Raw genomic sequence first — 16649 nt, forward strand, 5'->3', positions numbered from 1 at the left:
TTCGGGGGCCCCAGGCTGCCCTCCCGCATCCCCGCTCGGGCGGCGGGGCTCGGGCTCGGAGCCCGGCGCGTCCTGGCGGCCGCCGTGCGCCCCACGGTGGAGCCGGCCGCGGCCCCGCCTGCGTATCGGGTCTGAGCCGCGGCCCCGGCTGCGCGTCCCGGCTCGGGCCGAGGGGGCTTGGTTCCGGCCCGCGGGGCTCACAATGGGGGGCCCGCTCTGTGCGCTCTCCCGTGGCCGCCGCCGCCGCTTTGACGAGTAAACTGTAAAGAGAAACCCTCAAGACAAAAAGACGCTAGCACTGTGTCAGTTTAGAATGTTTAATCGATTAAATTGAATCTTTGAAGTTTTTTGTTTTTTTTTTTGGTGTTTTCTTGACTCCTTTGGTCATAGAGGATTCCGAATTGTGGCCCGCGAACTTGCAGTGAGGGGTTGGGGAGGACAGCCTGAAGGGAAGTTACGGGAGAGGGGAGTGTTTGCATTAAAAGAGGAAACGCTCGTTGTGATCATATTGAGGCGGAAGGTCAGATTTTGGCTTTCTGTCTGGTAAAGGAACAGGGTTTTTGAACAGTGCCTGCCACCTGTCACTTTTCCTAGTGTTCAGAAAACGGCGTTGGTGTTTTCCTAGCCAGTAAACGTTTCTGTTATCTGGGGAAAGCAAAGGGAGAAATGAGAAGCTAGGAACGCTTAGCACGTGTCCTTTCACAATGAATTCTCACTTTGAAGAGGTGCTGTGAGAAGTTTTCGGATGCCGTAGTGTTTGAAAGTGCTGGAAACCTGGAGACAAGATGGTAACTTGGTTGTGGCTAAGAGCGGGGTCCTGGAGCCCAAGAACTGTCCTCAGAAGGTGCCCCTGCTTATTAGCTCTCTGACCTTGGCCGCCTCTCTTAACCTCTGCAGTTTCCTCATCTGCAAAGATTAAAGTTGTCACTGCAGGTGAAGTGCTTAGTGAGATACCTGATGTGCAAACCAAAGCGTCACAAATACACGTTCTTTAAAACACGGTAGTCTTTCTCCCGGTATTTGCAGGGATTGGTGTCAGGGCCCCCGTGGATACCGAAATCCACAGTTGCTTCATGTCCGTGATACGGAATGGTATAGTATTTGCGTATAACCTGTGACATCCTCCCCAACCTTTAAACCATCTCTAGATTACCTATAATTCCTAATACAATGTACATGCCCCGTAAATAGTAGCTATATTGTACTTTTTTACTTGTATTATTTTTTAATGTTGCATGGTCATTTTTTATTTTTTCTAAATATTGATGCAAGGTTGGTTGAAGAACCTGTGGCGTCGGAGGCCTGCTGTAAATGTTCAAACGATGCTTGCCACCTCCTGTCCTCTAAAGTAGGGACATACAGACATACCTCATTTATTGCGCTTTGCTGCATTGTACTTCACAGATACTGTGTTTTTTACAAATCAAAGGTTTGTGGCAATGCTGAGTTGACAAATCTTAGTGGCATTATTTTTCCAACAGCATGCACTTACTTTGTGTCTCTGTTTCACATTTTGGTAGTTCTTGAAATGTTTCCAACTTTATTATTATAGTGGTGCTCCGCGATAAGTGATCTTTGATGTTACTTACCATTGTAATTGTTTTGGTGCCACAAACTTCACCCATATAAGATGATGAACTTAATAAATGTGTGTGTTCTGACTGCTTCGCTGACCTGTCATTCCCCTCTCTCCCTCTCCTCAGGCCTCCCTATTCCCTGAGACACAACAATATTGAAATTAACCTAATTAATAACCCTACGGTGGGCTCTAAGTGTTTAAGTGAGAGGAAGAGGTACGCACCACTCACTCTAATTCAAAAGCTAGAAATGAGTCAGCTTAGTCAGGAAGGCATGTTGAAAGCTGAGATAGGCCAAAAGCTAGGCCTCTTGCACCAATCAGTCAAGCTGTGAATGCAAAGGAAAAGTTCTTCAAGAAAATTAAAAGTGCTACTCCAGTGAACACATGAATGATACGAAAGTGACACAGCCTTATTGCTGGTGTGGAGGAAGTTTGAGTGGTCTGGACAGAAGATCAAACCAGCCACAACATTCTCTTAAGGCAAAGCCTAATTCAGAGCCAGGCCTTACCTTTCTTTAAATCTGTGAAGGCTGAGAGAGGTGAGGAAGCTACAGAAGAAAAGTTGGAAGTTAGCAGGGGTTGGTTCATGAGGTTGAAGGAAAGAAGCCATCTCCATAGCATAAAAGTGCAAGGTGGAATAGTAAGTGCTGATATGGAAGCTGCAGCAAGTTATCCAGAAGATCTGACTAAGATCAACGATGAAGGTGGCCACACTAACAGATTTTCCATGTAAGCGGAACAGCCTTTTACAGTGTTGGAGGAAGATGCCGTCCAGGATTTTCATAGCTAAGGAGAAGTCAATGCCTGGTTTCAAAGCTTCAAAGGACAGGCTGACTGTCTTGTTAGGGGTTAATACAGCTGGTGACTATAAGTTGAAGCCAGTGCACCTCTATTATCCTGAAAATCATAGCGTCCTTAAGAATGATGCTAAATCTACTCTGCTTGTACTCTAGAAATGGAACAACAAAGCCTTGTTGACAGCACATCTATTTACAGCATGGTTTAGTGAATATTTTAAGCCCACTGTTGAGAGATTTCTTTCAAAATATTAGTGCTCATTGACATTCACCTAGTCACCCAAGAGCTCTAATGGAAATGTTTAAGGAGATGAAAGTTGTTTTTATGCCTGCCAACACAGCATCCATTGTTCAGCCTATGGGTCAAGTAGTAATTTTGATTTTCAAGTCTTATTATTTAAGAGAGAACATTTTGTACGGCTGTAGCTGCCATAGTTGTGATTCCTCTGATGTGTTACTGTCTGGGCAAAGTAAATTGAAAACCCTCTGGAGACGGTTTACCATTCTAGATGTCTTTAAGAACATTTGTGATTCGTGGGAGAAGGTCAAAATATCAGCATTAACAGGAGTTTGGAAGTAGTTGATGTCAACCCTCATGGATGACTTTGAGAGGGTTCAAGGCCGGGCGCGGTGGCTCACGCCTGTAATCCTAGCACTCTGGGAGGCCGAGGTGGGCGGATCGTTTGAGCTCAGGAGTTCGAGACCAGCCTGAGCAAGAGCGAGACCCCATCTCTACTAAAATAGAAAGAAATTATATGGACAGCTAAAAAAAAAAAAAATATGTATATATATAGAAAAAATTAGCCGGGCATGGTGGTGCATGCCTGTAGTCCCAGCTACTCGGGAGGCTGAGACAGGAGGATCGCTTGAGCTCAGGAGTTTGAAGTTGCTGTGAGCTAGGCTGACGCCACGGTACTCACTCTAGCCTGGGCAACAGAGTGAGACTCTGTCTCAAAAAAAAAAAAAAAAAAAAAAATTAAAAAAAAAAAAAAAAGATGAGAGGGTTCAAGACTTCACTGGAAGAAATAGCTGCATATGTGGTAGAAATAGCAAGAGATGTGGGACCTGCACATGTGACTGAATTGCTACAATCTTGTGATGAAACTTTAACAGTTGAGGAGTCGATTCTTACGGGTGAACAAAGTGGTTTCTTGAGATGGAATCTACTCCTGATGAAGCTGCTGTAAACTTTGTTGAAATGACAACAAAGGATTTAGAACGTTCTATAAACTTAGTTGATAAAACAGTGGCAGGGATTGAGTCCAATACTGAAAGAAGTTCTGTTGAAGGTAAAATGCTATTAAACAGCATTGCATGCTACAGAGAAATCTTTTGTGCAAGTAAGAGTCAGTTGGTGGGGCAAACTTCATTGTTGTCTTATTTTAAGAAACTGGTCAGGCATGGCAGCTCAGGCCTGTACTCTCAGCGTTTTGGGAGGCCAGGGTGGGAGGATCACTTGGGCCCAGGAATTTGAGACCAGCCTGGGCAACATAGTGAGACCCTACCTCTACAAAATTTTTTAAAAAATTTAATTGGGTGTGGTGTCATGTACCTGTAGTCCCAGCTACTGGAGAGGCTGAGGCAGGAGGATCGCTTGAGCCCTGGAGTTTGAGGTTGCTGTGAGCTATGATGCTGCTGCCCTCTAGCCCGTATGAGTGAGACCCTGTCTCAAAAAAAGAAAAAAAAAGAAATTGCCACAGCCACCCCAGCCTTCTGCAGCCACCACCCCAATCATTTGGCAGCCATTGGTATTGAGGCAAGACCCTCCACCGGGAGAATGATTGTGACTTGCTGAGGGCTCAGATGATTGTTAGCATTTTTTTTTTAGCAATAAAAAGCATATTTTTGGCAAATACTTTTTTAGTTAAAGTATTGATACTGTGTTTTTAGACATAATGCTATTGCACACTTAATAGACTACTGGAAAACCAAAAACTTTATGTGACTCGCTTTATTGTGGTGGTCTGGAATGAAACCTGCGCTATCTCTGAGGTGTGCCTGTGCATTTATACATTTATGAGATACTTCTGTGGGGGGCAGTGGTCGAGCTGGTTCACTCTTGTCAACCTAAATAACAAACAGGGAGGTTCTCTAAAAATAAGAAATTATTCGGGAGTGAGCAGGAACTTGCAAATCTGGGAGATGCAGGCTGTGGCAGGCCCTGGGCAAGGTCAGGGAGGCACAGGAAGGCAGGGTTTTTAGAGTAAAATGGTGAAGGTTACATAAGTTGCTTTAAAATGATCCTTGACTATGAACTAAGTAACAAGGTGGCATCAGTCTGAGGTTGATGGGGCACTTGATGCAAAGATGTCCTCATAGAAGCATCCTTATACAAGGTTGCGGCTTTGGCAGTCTTCTGTGACAGTTTCTGTTATCAGGTAATCATGTGTGAGGACGCCCTTCAAGGCCTCGCTTGGCTCCATTTATCAGGCTTTGGCAGATGTATCTCCATGTCCCTGCTGACGGCTTCTGCCCTCTGAACAGAGCTTTGGGTGTGGGGGGACTGTTACCTCTGCTCCTCATGGGAAACCTGGCTGGGTGTCAGACATGTGAACTCCTGCCAGTTTTTGATATCATGGTCTGTGTTTGTGTGTCTGTTTCTAGACTGAGCGGGCATTTTCTCATTTTTATAGAGAAGGAAACGGTGAAGCCCCTGTGTCGGGAATTAAGTTCAGGCTGCTGCTTCAGGCCAGTCTTTGCGCTGTTGAACTTGTATTTTCTAAGGATATTTACGTTAGCAGAGATTTTTTTCCCTCCTTTTACCATCTTACGAGAGCCTCATCCATTATTACAACCACATTGTCAATTAGTTTGCAGTAATAAAACTTCAGTCACGGTTGACTTCCGGAGCTGCTGTGTTGTACGTGTTAACGTTGTATTTTAGAGTCTGTGTGGAAGGCAGGACTCTGAGGGTGCCTCCCTAAGATGCGGTGCCCTGATGATTCACACACTAGCACTGCGTGGCGCCACTTGGGAGGGGTAATTAAGGTTACTAATCAGGCCGGGCGCGGTGGCTCACGCCTGTAATCCTAGCACTCTGGGAGGCCGAGGTGGGCGGATCGTTTGAGCTCAGGAGTTCGAGACCAGCCTGAGCAAGAGCGAGACCCCATCTCTACTAAAAATAGAAAGAAATTATATGGACAGCTAAAAATATATATAGAAAAAATTAGCCGGGCATGGTGGTGCATGCCTGTAGTCCCAGCTACTCGGGAGGCTGAGGCAGGAGGATCGCTTAAGCCCAGGAGTTTGAGGTTGCTGTGAGCTAGGCTGACGCCACGGCACTCACTCTAGCCTGGGCAACGGAGTGAGACTCTGTCTCAAAAAAAAAAAAAAAAAAGGTTACTAATCAGCTGACTTTAAGAGAGGGAGATTACCTGGGTGGATCTAATAACCTCATGAGGCCCCAAAGCAGGAGGTGAAGATGAGAGAGGGTCACAAGAGATTTCAAGTGTGACAAGGAGCCACCTGCCATGCTAGCTGTGGAGATGGAAGAAGGGGCCGCGCACTAAGGAAGTCGGGCTGCGTTAGGAAGCTGAGCGCGGCCCCAGGAGCCTCGGTCCTGCAGCTGCGTGGAACCCAGTTCTGCCGACAGCCTCAGTGAACTTGGAGCAGCAGCACCTGCCATGCCCTTGATTTTGGCCTTGTGAGCCTTGGAGAAGCAGCTGCGCCCAGACTTCTGACACACGGAAACTGAGATCACCAACAGTTACTGCTTTAAGCCACTAAGTTTGTGCCAATTTGTCAGAACAGTGATAGAATGAATACAGTGTGTTATTAAGGGGATTTTTTTTCTGTGTCTTAGTAATGTGATGAAATTCCAGTCAGTGTTTCTTGTGTCTTTTCATCTAGTTTGTCCTCCTGATGTATTTTAAACTAGCGCATCCCAGCATGAAGGTAGGCTTTACAGAATCCACCTCTGTGTGGAACGGGGTTTAGATAGCTTTGGACAGATGATCAGGCAGACTTTATTTTATCTGGGAATACTAATTCCCAAGTGGAACTGCAGGAATTGAGAGGTGGTAGGACCTTGGGTATGATTCTGTGCAGCCTCCCTAATTTTATAGATTTTGCAGGAAGTTGAGTAACTGGCAAAATGATTTGCCTGGGTTCAGAAGATGAGGGGAAAAGAGAGCCAGGAACGAACCCAGATATCCTAAACTGCTGTCTTTTCTTGATGTTTTGTCTTTACACATGACGCAGCCTTTCCTAGGAGTGTCCGAGGTAGGTCAGGTGTGCGTGTCCTGGGGCTCCCACACACGTGCCACCCGCAGGGGGCTTAACACAGCAGAAGTGCAGTCCCTCACAGCTCTGGCCAGAGTCCCAAATCAAGGCGTGGGCAGCACCACACTCCCTCTGTGGGCGCTAGGGGAGAGTCCTTCCTCGCCTCGCCCGGCTTCTGCTGGTTGCCGGCAGTCCTTGGTATTCCTTGGAGTTCCTTGGCTTGTGGTAGCATAACTCAGTCTCGGCTTCCATCTCCACGTGGTCATCTTCCCTCTGTGTGTTGCTGTTCAGATTTCCCTCTTATAAGAAAACCGGAGGCCGGGCATGGTGGCGCACACCTGTAATCCCAGCACTTTGGGAGGCCGAGGCAGGAGGATCTCTTGAGCCCAGGAGTTTGAGGTTACAGTGAGTTATGATCACGTCACTGCACTCCAGCCTGCGTGACACAGCGAGACCTCGTCTCTTAAAAAAATGTAGAAGAAGCCAAGAGTTGAGACGTCCCCATTCTACAGCCGCCACAGTCACTAGTTTAGGGCCCGCCTGATCAGCATGCCCTCATTTTAACCTGATTACATTACATCTGCAAAGACCCCATTTCCGAATAAGGTCATGTTCACAGATCTGGGTGGACTTGAATTTTGAGAGGACACTATTTAACCCAGTACAGTAGCTATTGGGTCATTAAATAGGAAACGTCCGATTTTGAATCAAAAGTGTAGTTTATTATATCTCAAACAAGAAGCAGTACAGTTAATCAAATCATGCGCCTGAACTGTCGACACAGTTTTGCCATCTTAAGGGTAGCTTGTTTATGGCAAAGAAGCCTGGAGAGCGAGTGGGATGAAGTTGAGAAAGGCATTTTCCACAGCTTGTTAGAATCGAATGTATTTCTTTGCGAGAAGTGGTCCAAAGCCTGGAAGAAGTGGTAGTCAGTTGGTGCAAGCTCTGATGAATACGGTGCATGACAGAAAATATCCAAGTCCACCCTCTATAGTTTGAGCAGCATTGTGTGTGTGACATGTGGTCTACCATTGTCTTGCAAGAGGATTGGCCTGTCTCTAGTGACCAATCTCAGCTGCTTAATTGCGAGCATCCTCGTCATTTCATCCAAAGATTGTAGTAGACATCCGCTGTAATCAATTGACTAGGTTTCATGAAGCCGTAGTGGATAATGCCAGCGCTGGACCACGAAATAGACACCACTAACTTTTCTTAATGACTGTTTGGTTTTGGATTGTGTTTCAGCACTTCACCTTTTCCATTGTGCCAAACACTTGTGATTACCTAAAAGAATCCATTTTTCATCACACATAACAATGCGGTGTAGAAGTGGTTCATCTTTATGTTGTGACAGCAAAGAAAGGCAAGCTTTGAGACGATTTCTCTTCTGACACTTGTTTAATTCATGTGGAACCCATCTATCCAGCTTCTTTACCTTGCCGATTTGTTTCAAATGGTCCAATATTGTTGGAATAGTAACGTCAAACATTGCTGATAATTCACGCATAGGTTGAGCTGGATTCGCTTCCACTACAGCTTTCAGCTCATCATTATCCACCTTGATCTCAGGTCATCCACCTGGCTTATTTTCAAGATTAAAATGACCAGAACAGAAACTTCTCAAACCATCGACATCCTATGTGTTCATTGGCCACATCCTTCCCATACACTTTTTGTTGATATTTTAGGTTTTAGGGCTGACCCCCCCAAAAGAAAAAATAAAAAAGGATATTTTGAGCTGTCTGCTGCATTGGTCCTATGATGGAACTCATATTTGAAAATAACATGAATTTTTGACTTATCCATGATTTCACAAAAATTGTTCTAAAAAAAATTAGGTGATCACAAGCCAAACCGTGCATTTGAGAGAATGAGGATGTACCTTCACAATAAAAATAAAACAAGAAGTGTCAAAGTGAGATGTCAGAGATATCAACTTAGTACTTAAGGAAATCCGAGATTCCATACTTAATAACTTAAATAACAGGAGCTTGAAACTTAGGTGTCTCAGAGGCCTGCTCTTCCCCACTGCCGTTGCCCCCGCGCCCACCCTCTCACCCACGGCAGCCTCACGCTCCCAGCTATTTGGGTTAAAAACCTCAGAACGTCCTTGCTGCCTCTCTTTGATACCCACAGGTAATCTGTTGTCCTCTCCGCAGAATGCATGCCAGCGTCCCCACTCCCTGCTTACCCAAGCCACTGTCACCTCTGGCCTGACTTCCTGGCTGCTCCTCTTCCTCTTCCTCTTGCTGTCTTTTCTTCTGCTCTCAGCACAGCAGAGATCAGGGCCCTCGTCACTGTAAAAACCTGAGACCTTGGTGGCCAATAAGGCTCTGCCTTGGCACTGCAACCTCGTTGGCCTCATAGTTGTCCCCTAGCCCTCAAGTTGTGGTGACACTTTCCTTCCCTGGCTGGCTTCACCACTGTGCCGGCCCTTTTCAGGGAGGGGCCCTCCCCGAACCACCAGACCCAGTCTGTCCTTCCTGTGACCGCCTGCTTTCCCTGTACTTGCCTCTTTTTGGTTTAAAAAAAAATCTTACTGTGAAGTATATTGTATATGTAAAAGTACATAAAGGTGTTTGTTCAGGTTAAATAATAATAAAACGACTGTGTCCGTGATACTCAAATAGAACATTAACAGTAACTTAGAAATCTTTGTCCTGCCACTACCAGCAGAAGTTACTGCCCTTCTGAATTTTGTGTCAATCTTTCTTTACGTATTTCTCAACAACATACTGTTCATTTTTACTTGTTTTTGAACTTAATTGAAATGGAATTGTACAGTATGTGTTCTTCTGCAAATCAGAGCTTTTGCTCAGCCTTGTTTGTGAGATTCGTTTATGTTGAAGCATGTACAGTCACGTGTCCCTTGACGACAGGGCTACGTTCTGAGAAATATGTCGTTTGGTGACTGCATCGTCGCCTGCACGTCTTGGAGTGACTTACGCGAACCTAGATGGGCTCGCCTGTTGCTCCTAAGCTACAAACCTCTACAGCGTGCTACTGTTTTGAATACTGTAAGCCACTGTGACTTAATCAGTAGGCGATGGGAGTGTTTCAGCTCTCTTTTAACGTATGAGACCACCTTCGTATATGCGGTCTGTCCTCTACTGAAACGTCCTTACGCAGGGCGTGACTGTAGCGTCGTTCCTTTTCACTGCCGAGTAGTATTCCATTTTATGAATAAGCCAACATTCATCCATTCCATTATTGGTAAACATTTAGATTATTTCTGATTTTTTATTTTTACAAACAGTGCTGCTATGAACGTTGTTGACTATGTCTCGGTGCACATGCATACAAGGTACACATTTGGGGCACACACATAATCGGCTTTACTAGATAATGCCCGGCTATTTCTCAGTGTGGTTGTCTGGCGGGCGTTACCGTCAGCAGTGAAGAGTTCCCGTTGCTTGTCAAGTTCACGGACATCTTGGTGGTGTGCAGTGTTTCATTTTACCGGTCCGATGGGCATGGCGTGGCGTCTTGGGGTCTTCTCATGGAGCTCGGTGACGATGAATGGGGCTGAGCATCCTTTCGTGTGTATAGGCCATTCGTGGCTTTTCCTTCGTGAAAGGTCTGGTCATGTCTTTTACCAACTTCACATGAGTCATCTGTCTTTTTCTTACTGACTTGTAGGAGTTCTTTATGTATTCCCTATCCCTTTGTATATCCCCAATCCTGTGTTGGTGATACGCGTTACAATTGTTTTGTCCCTGTTTGTGCTTTGTCTTTTTGGCTTTTGTGGTGTCTTTCTTTCACAGCCACCTTTAAGAAAAAGTAGCTTTGAGGTATTACTGACACACGATAAATGGACATAATATTTCAAGTGTGCAATCTGACGAATTTTGGTGGACGTGCATTCCTGTGCAATGCAGGCAAGGTGACGAGCTGCCCTCCGTGCCCCAGTTCCCAGGCAGTCGCTGGCCTTTCCGTAGAGTGTTTCACATTTTCTTTGATCAGACTTCTCTCACTCAGCATGAGTGTGCTTGGATTCATCCGTGTTGCTGCTTGCGTCAGTAGTAGCTCATTGCTTTTTATTGCAGAGTAGCAATTCCACTGTGTGGATAGGCTACCGTTCGTTTATGTGTTTACCTGTTACGGACAGTCGGGTTGTTTTTGGTTCTTGGCTTGTGCAAATAAACCTGCTGTGAGCATTTGTGTACATGTCTTTCTGTGGATCCAGGCTGTCCTTCCTCCTGTGTAAACACTTGGGTCACATGTGAAGTGTATGTTTAGTTTTTAAAGAAGCCACTAGGCTCTCTTCCCAGGTGGTCGTACCACGTCGCATTCCCGCTAGCCGTGTACGCAGAGTTCCAGTTGCCCACCTCCTTGCTGACACTCGGTATGGTTAGTTTTTAAAATGTTAACCATTCTGTTGGGTGTGCAGCAGTATCTTATGGTGGTTTTAATTTGCATTTCCCTAATGACTAGTGATGCTGAGCATCATTTTGTGTGTTTATTTGCCATCCATGTCTTTTTTGATGAAATGTCTTGAGTCTGCCCTTTTTTTTTTTTTTGAGACAGAGTCTCACTCTGTTGCCCAGGCTAGAGTGCCATGGTGTCAGCCTAGCTCACAGCAACCTCAAACTCCTGAGCTCAAGCAATCCTACTGCCTCAGTCTCCCGAGTACCTGGAACTACAGGCATGAGCCACTATGCCTGGCTAATTTTTTTTTTCTATATATTTTTAGTTGTCCAGCTAATTTCTTTCTATTTTTTTAGTAGAGACGGGGGTGGGAGTGGGGGGTCTCACTCTTGCTCAGGCTGGTCTCAAACTCCTGACCTCGAGTGATCTCCGGCCTCGGCCTTCCACAGTGCTAGGATTACAGGCGTGAGCCACTGCGCCTGGCCGAATCTGCTCATTTTTTAATTGTGTTGATTTTCTTGTTGTAAGAGTTCATTATGTAATGTGGATGCAAGTCTTTCGTTGGATATTTGTCTTGTAAATATTCTTCCTGCAGCTTTCCTTTTTTTTTTATTGTGGTAAACACGTAGTGCTACCCTCTTAACAGTTTTTAAGTGTACATTGTAGTGTTAACTCTGCTCATTGTACAGCAGATCTCTAGAACTCTGTGTGGCCGAAGCCATACCCATTGAACAATGCCTCATGTGGCTTGCCTTTTAATTTTCATGAGAGTGCCTTTTAAAGAGCAGGGTTGGTTGGTTGGTTGGTTTGTTTGTTTGTTTAAATTTCAATGAGGTCTAATTTATTGACTTTTAAAATAGTTCTTGCTTTTGTGTATTTAAGAAATCATTGCTAAATGTCAGATCACTAAGATTTTCTTCTATGATTTCTTCTAGATGATTTATATTTTTAGCTCTTAATATTTAGATCTGTGATCTACATCAAGTAAAGGTTTATATATGGTGTGAAATAAAGGTCAAAGTCTGTTTGCAAATTATTTGCAACTGGCAATCCAGTTCGAATGCTATATTAGTTAGCTAGGGCTGTAGTACCACAAACTGCGTGTCTTACCCAAAGAAATTTATTTCCTCATGGGCTTGGAGTCTGGAAGTCCCAGACCCAGGTGTGGCCGGGCTGGTTTCCTCTGGTGCCCTTGTCCTCTGGGCTTCTCTGTTCTAATCTCCTCTTACGAGGACACCAGTCAGACTGGACTAGGGCCCACTCTGATGACCTCATGTGATCTTTATTACCTCTTTAAAGACCTTAGTTACACACTTTTCTCAGCCTTACTTTTTTCATGTAATATGGCTTGGAATTCATTCTATGCTAGCACATAGAGGTATTTACAGCCGCAAAGTACTGCGTTGGTAAATTGTCATAATTTGACGGGTCCCTACTGATGGACGTTTGGGTCCTTTCCAGTTTTTTGCTATTACAAATAATCCTGAAATAAATGGCCTTATGCATATGTCTTTTCTTAGTTTTGCCAGTGTATCTATGGGATAGATTCCTAGAAATGGGATTGCTGGGTCAAAGGTTGAATTTATATTTCATTTTGCATTGGAGGCAATTTTTAAGCTACTATTTTAAGAAAAATAAGTTTTTAACAAATTGGCATTCTCAAGGAATCAGTGGCAAGGAGTAGTCTTTTAAAATTTCCATGATATTAAGATCTGTTTCTTTTTTTGAACTTGTTTTTATCAGTGAACACAGGAAACCGTATGTGGCTTTTTGTGTGTATGTTTGGGAAGAAAGTGTAGTCCAGAAACATTCCCTCCGTTCTCCGAACTAACTTCCTGCAGTTCTCTGTTGACCAGCAGAGGCTGCTGTTGAATCACGATGCCGGCGGGAGGGCCGTGCACGCCTGTCTGCCTTGGAGAAGAGCAGGTCCTGAGCTGCGGCTTTCTGACCACCCTTTCCCTCTCCCTGCGGGAGGCTGCCACCGGGGGAGGTGCCAAAGGGGACTCCAAGTGCAGGATTGGGCCAGCTCTTCTTGGCACAGGCTCCTCCTGATGGTCCCAGAAAGCGATTAATAGAACTCGTCTGTGTTTTGTTCTTAGGCACCCTCCTGTGTTTCCCACTAACACTGTGTTTTCCCCTGCTCCTGCCCATTTAGCAGTTTAAAATCCATCTGCCTTAATCTGTTACCTTTTTCTTATAATTAGGTGATTTGACTGTAGACACAAAACCTGGACATTTCAGATGATTGGGTGTATAAAGCCTGGCAAATTGGGTTCTTCGGTTATTTCTCCCAGTCCACTCCCCATGAAGAGATAGAAAGGGAGACTATCCAGGTGTATCTTGTGAAATCCAAGGCTCTCAGCCTTCCTGACACTTGACCTCATTCCCCTTTGATTCCTCCCTCCTTGAAATAAGTTAATGCACTTGACTTTTGGGGTCAACACTCCTGTTTGTCCTCCTCTGCTGGCATCTCCTTAGTGTCTCCCGCTGTCTCTCTTTTTCCCCTTCTCGGTGTTAGCATACGCTTGGTAATAGTGCTTGGCTGTCTTCTGCACCTTTGTTCCTGGATCAGTGTCTCGCAGCAGATGTGATTGCAGCTGTGAAATAGTTTTTCTTTTGTGCGCCTTGTTTATGGCAGGATGTTGAGCATTCCTGGCCCTTTTCAACTAAATGGCAGTAGTATTCCCCAATCATTGTGGATGCCAAAAAATGACGCCTGTATTTCCAAATCTTTCCCGGGAAATACTGCTTCAGAGGGGCCCAGCCAGTCCCCAGGGGTTATGTGTGTTTGATGCAAAAAACTCCCAGATTTATATCTCCAATGTCAGTCTTTCCTTTGAGCTTCAGACTCACTTGTCCAGCCACCTGCCTGTCATCTTTGCTTGTCTGTGTACTAGACTTCTCAACCTTAATATATTTTTCAATTAGAACTGCTGGTTTTCTCTTGAACTTGCTCCTCCTCCCTTTCCATCCTCGTGTATCACCGTTTACTCAGTTGTTTGGGTCAAAAACCTGGGACCATTCTTCTTTCTCCTCAGAGACCACGTCCACTTCATCAGCAATCCTGCCATCCCACCTGCAGAGTAGACCACCGACGTGCCACTTGGACAGTTGCCGCTCTGGTCCAAGCCGCCTGCCTGGACTGTTGCAGCACAACTTTTAACACCGTTCATTAGCGTGGAACATACCTGACGTAGAGAAAAGTTCAGGGAAAGACATGTTCAGCTCAGTGAGTTATCACAGAGACGTCACCTCCCGGGTGCAGGGAAGTCACCAGCTTCAGAGAGAGCAGCGTTGTGCCCCTAACCCCAAGGTAGTGCTGTCTGTGCTTATAGGAGCATTCTTGTCTTGCTTCTCTTTGTTTTTCCACAAAAGCATGCATTCTTAAATAGGGCAATCTAGTGTTGCCTGTTTTTTTGTTTGTTTGTTTTGAGACAGGGTCTCACTCCGATACCTGGGCTGGAGTGCGGTGGCATCATCCCAGCTCTCTGCAACCTCAAACTCCTGGGCTCAAGTGATCCTCCTGGCTCAGCCTCCCAGAGTGCTGGGATTATAGTCTTCACAGAATTTTGATTTATACATTTCTTTCTTTTTTAAGAGACAAGGTCTCTTTCTGTTGCCCAGGCTGGAGTGCAGTGGCATCATCACAGCCCACAGCAACCTCAAACTCCTGGGCTCAAACGATCCTCCTGGCTCAGCCTCCCGAGTAGCTGGGACTACAGGAATGTGCTGCCATGCCTGGCTAAGTTTTAAAAAATGTTTTGTAGAGATGAGGTCTTGCTATGTTGCTCAGGCTGGTCTCAAACTCCTAGGCTCAAGTGATCCTCCTGCCTTGGCCTCCCAAAGTGCTGGGATTATAGGCATGAACCACAGTGCCCGGCCTGTTTTTGAACTATCTATAAATGTAATTTTGTATTATGTATTCTTTTAGGTTTGGCTTCTTTGTGCACAACATTATGTATTGTGTGTAGCTGTGGGTTATTTATTTTCATTTTGTTCCATTGTATTAATACCACAATGTACTGATCTCTTCTGGTGGATGCTTGGGTTCGTTCCATTTTCTAGCTATTGCTAATAATGCTGCTGCGAGTAGTCTTAGGCACGTCTTGGGTGCCTGTGTGTGCAGTGTTGCCGCTGAGGAGAGACTGCTCAGAGGAACTGCTGGAACAGAGCACATAATACCAGAGTCTTCTCCAGAGTGGTTAAACCAATTTATACTCCACCAGCAAAGATGTTTCTGTCCCTTCACATCCTTGCAGGTGCTTCCTACTGCCTGTATTTTACACTTTGGTTGTTAGGTTATTCTTGTGGGTGTGGTAGTATTGCATTGTGGCTTCACTTCACATTTCCCCAGGATTGACGAGGCTGAGCGCCTTGTCATGTGTTTATGAGCTGCTTAGGTTCTTTTTTTGTAAAATGCCTGTGCAAGTCTCTTGCACATTTTTCTTTTGGGTTGTTTATATTTTTAAAAATTGATTTGTGGCCGGGCGCGGTGGCTCACGCCTGTAATCCTGGCACTCTGGGAGGCCGAGGCGGGTGGATTGCTCAAGGTCAGGAGTTCGAGACCAGCCTGAGCGAGACCCCGTCTCTACTAAAAAATAGAAAGACATTATATGGACAACTAAAAATCTATATAAAAAAAAATTAGCCGGGCATGGTGGCGCATGCCTGTAGTCCCAGCTACTTGGGAGGCTGAGGCAGTAGGATCGCTTAAGCCGAGGAGTCTGAGGTTGCTGTGAGCTAAGCTGACGCCACGGCACTCACTCTAGCCTGGGCAACAAAGTGAGACTCTGTCTCAACAACAACAACAAAAAAATTGATTTGTAAGGCATTCTTTAGAAGTTCTGGATATTAGCCTTTTGTTGGTTATATCTGTTGCAAATTTATTCCTCTCCAGAGCTTATCTTTTCATTCTCTTAAAGGTATCTTTTGACATCAGAATTTTAAATTTTAATGTTCTTAATTGTATCAGTATTTTTCTTTGTGGATAGTGCTTTTTGGTTATTGGATTTATTGCCAATCCTATTCAAGAAGTCTTTATACTAAGAGCTTGAAGATACTCTCCAGTATTGTCCTCTAAGAGATTTATTGTTTTATATTTCATAAGACAGCTAAAATTAATTGGAAAGGTTAGCTTTATTGAGATAAAATTTACACACAATGAAATGTGCTGATTTCATATACATAATCCTTTGTGCTTTGACCAGTATACAGTGTGTGTGGCCATGGTGACAGCTGTGATGCAGGACGTTTCCATTGCCTGGAAGAGCTCCCTTGGCCCCTTTGCAGTCCCTTCCCGTTCCTTCTGGCTCCTGGCAACGTCTGATTTGCTTTCCATTACTGTAGATTTGCTTTTTCTAAAATGTCACGTAAATAGAATCACAATGCACAGTATTTTGTGTCAGGCTTCTTTCACTTAGTATAGTGCTCCGAGAGCGTGTATGTGGCACGGATCCATAGTCTGTGCCTTTTTATTACTGAGTAACATTCCACTGTAGCGATGGACACTTTGGTTCACTTTCCATTGTATGGACATTTGGGTTGTTTCCAGTTGGGGGCTATGTTGAATTTAGCTACTGTGAACATTCACATGTGAGTCTGCGGGGACGTAAGACCCAGTAGATTGCTGGGTCGGAGGGTGAGTGTGTGTTTAACTTTACCAAAATGGTCAAGCTGTTCACTGA

At 44.9% G+C, this 16649-nt stretch overlaps 1 protein-coding gene across 1 annotated transcript in view; it reads left to right on the top strand.

The window, feature by feature from the left end:
* Positions 1-16649, top strand: part of UBE2G2 (ubiquitin conjugating enzyme E2 G2) — a 37772-nt gene that overhangs the window by 98 nt on the left and 21025 nt on the right. The gene's annotated exons all lie outside the window — the stretch shown is intronic.

Source organism: Eulemur rufifrons, chromosome 7 (genome assembly GCF_041146395.1).
Source record: "Eulemur rufifrons isolate Redbay chromosome 7, OSU_ERuf_1, whole genome shotgun sequence".
NCBI classification, from domain to species: domain Eukaryota; kingdom Metazoa; phylum Chordata; class Mammalia; order Primates; family Lemuridae; genus Eulemur; species Eulemur rufifrons.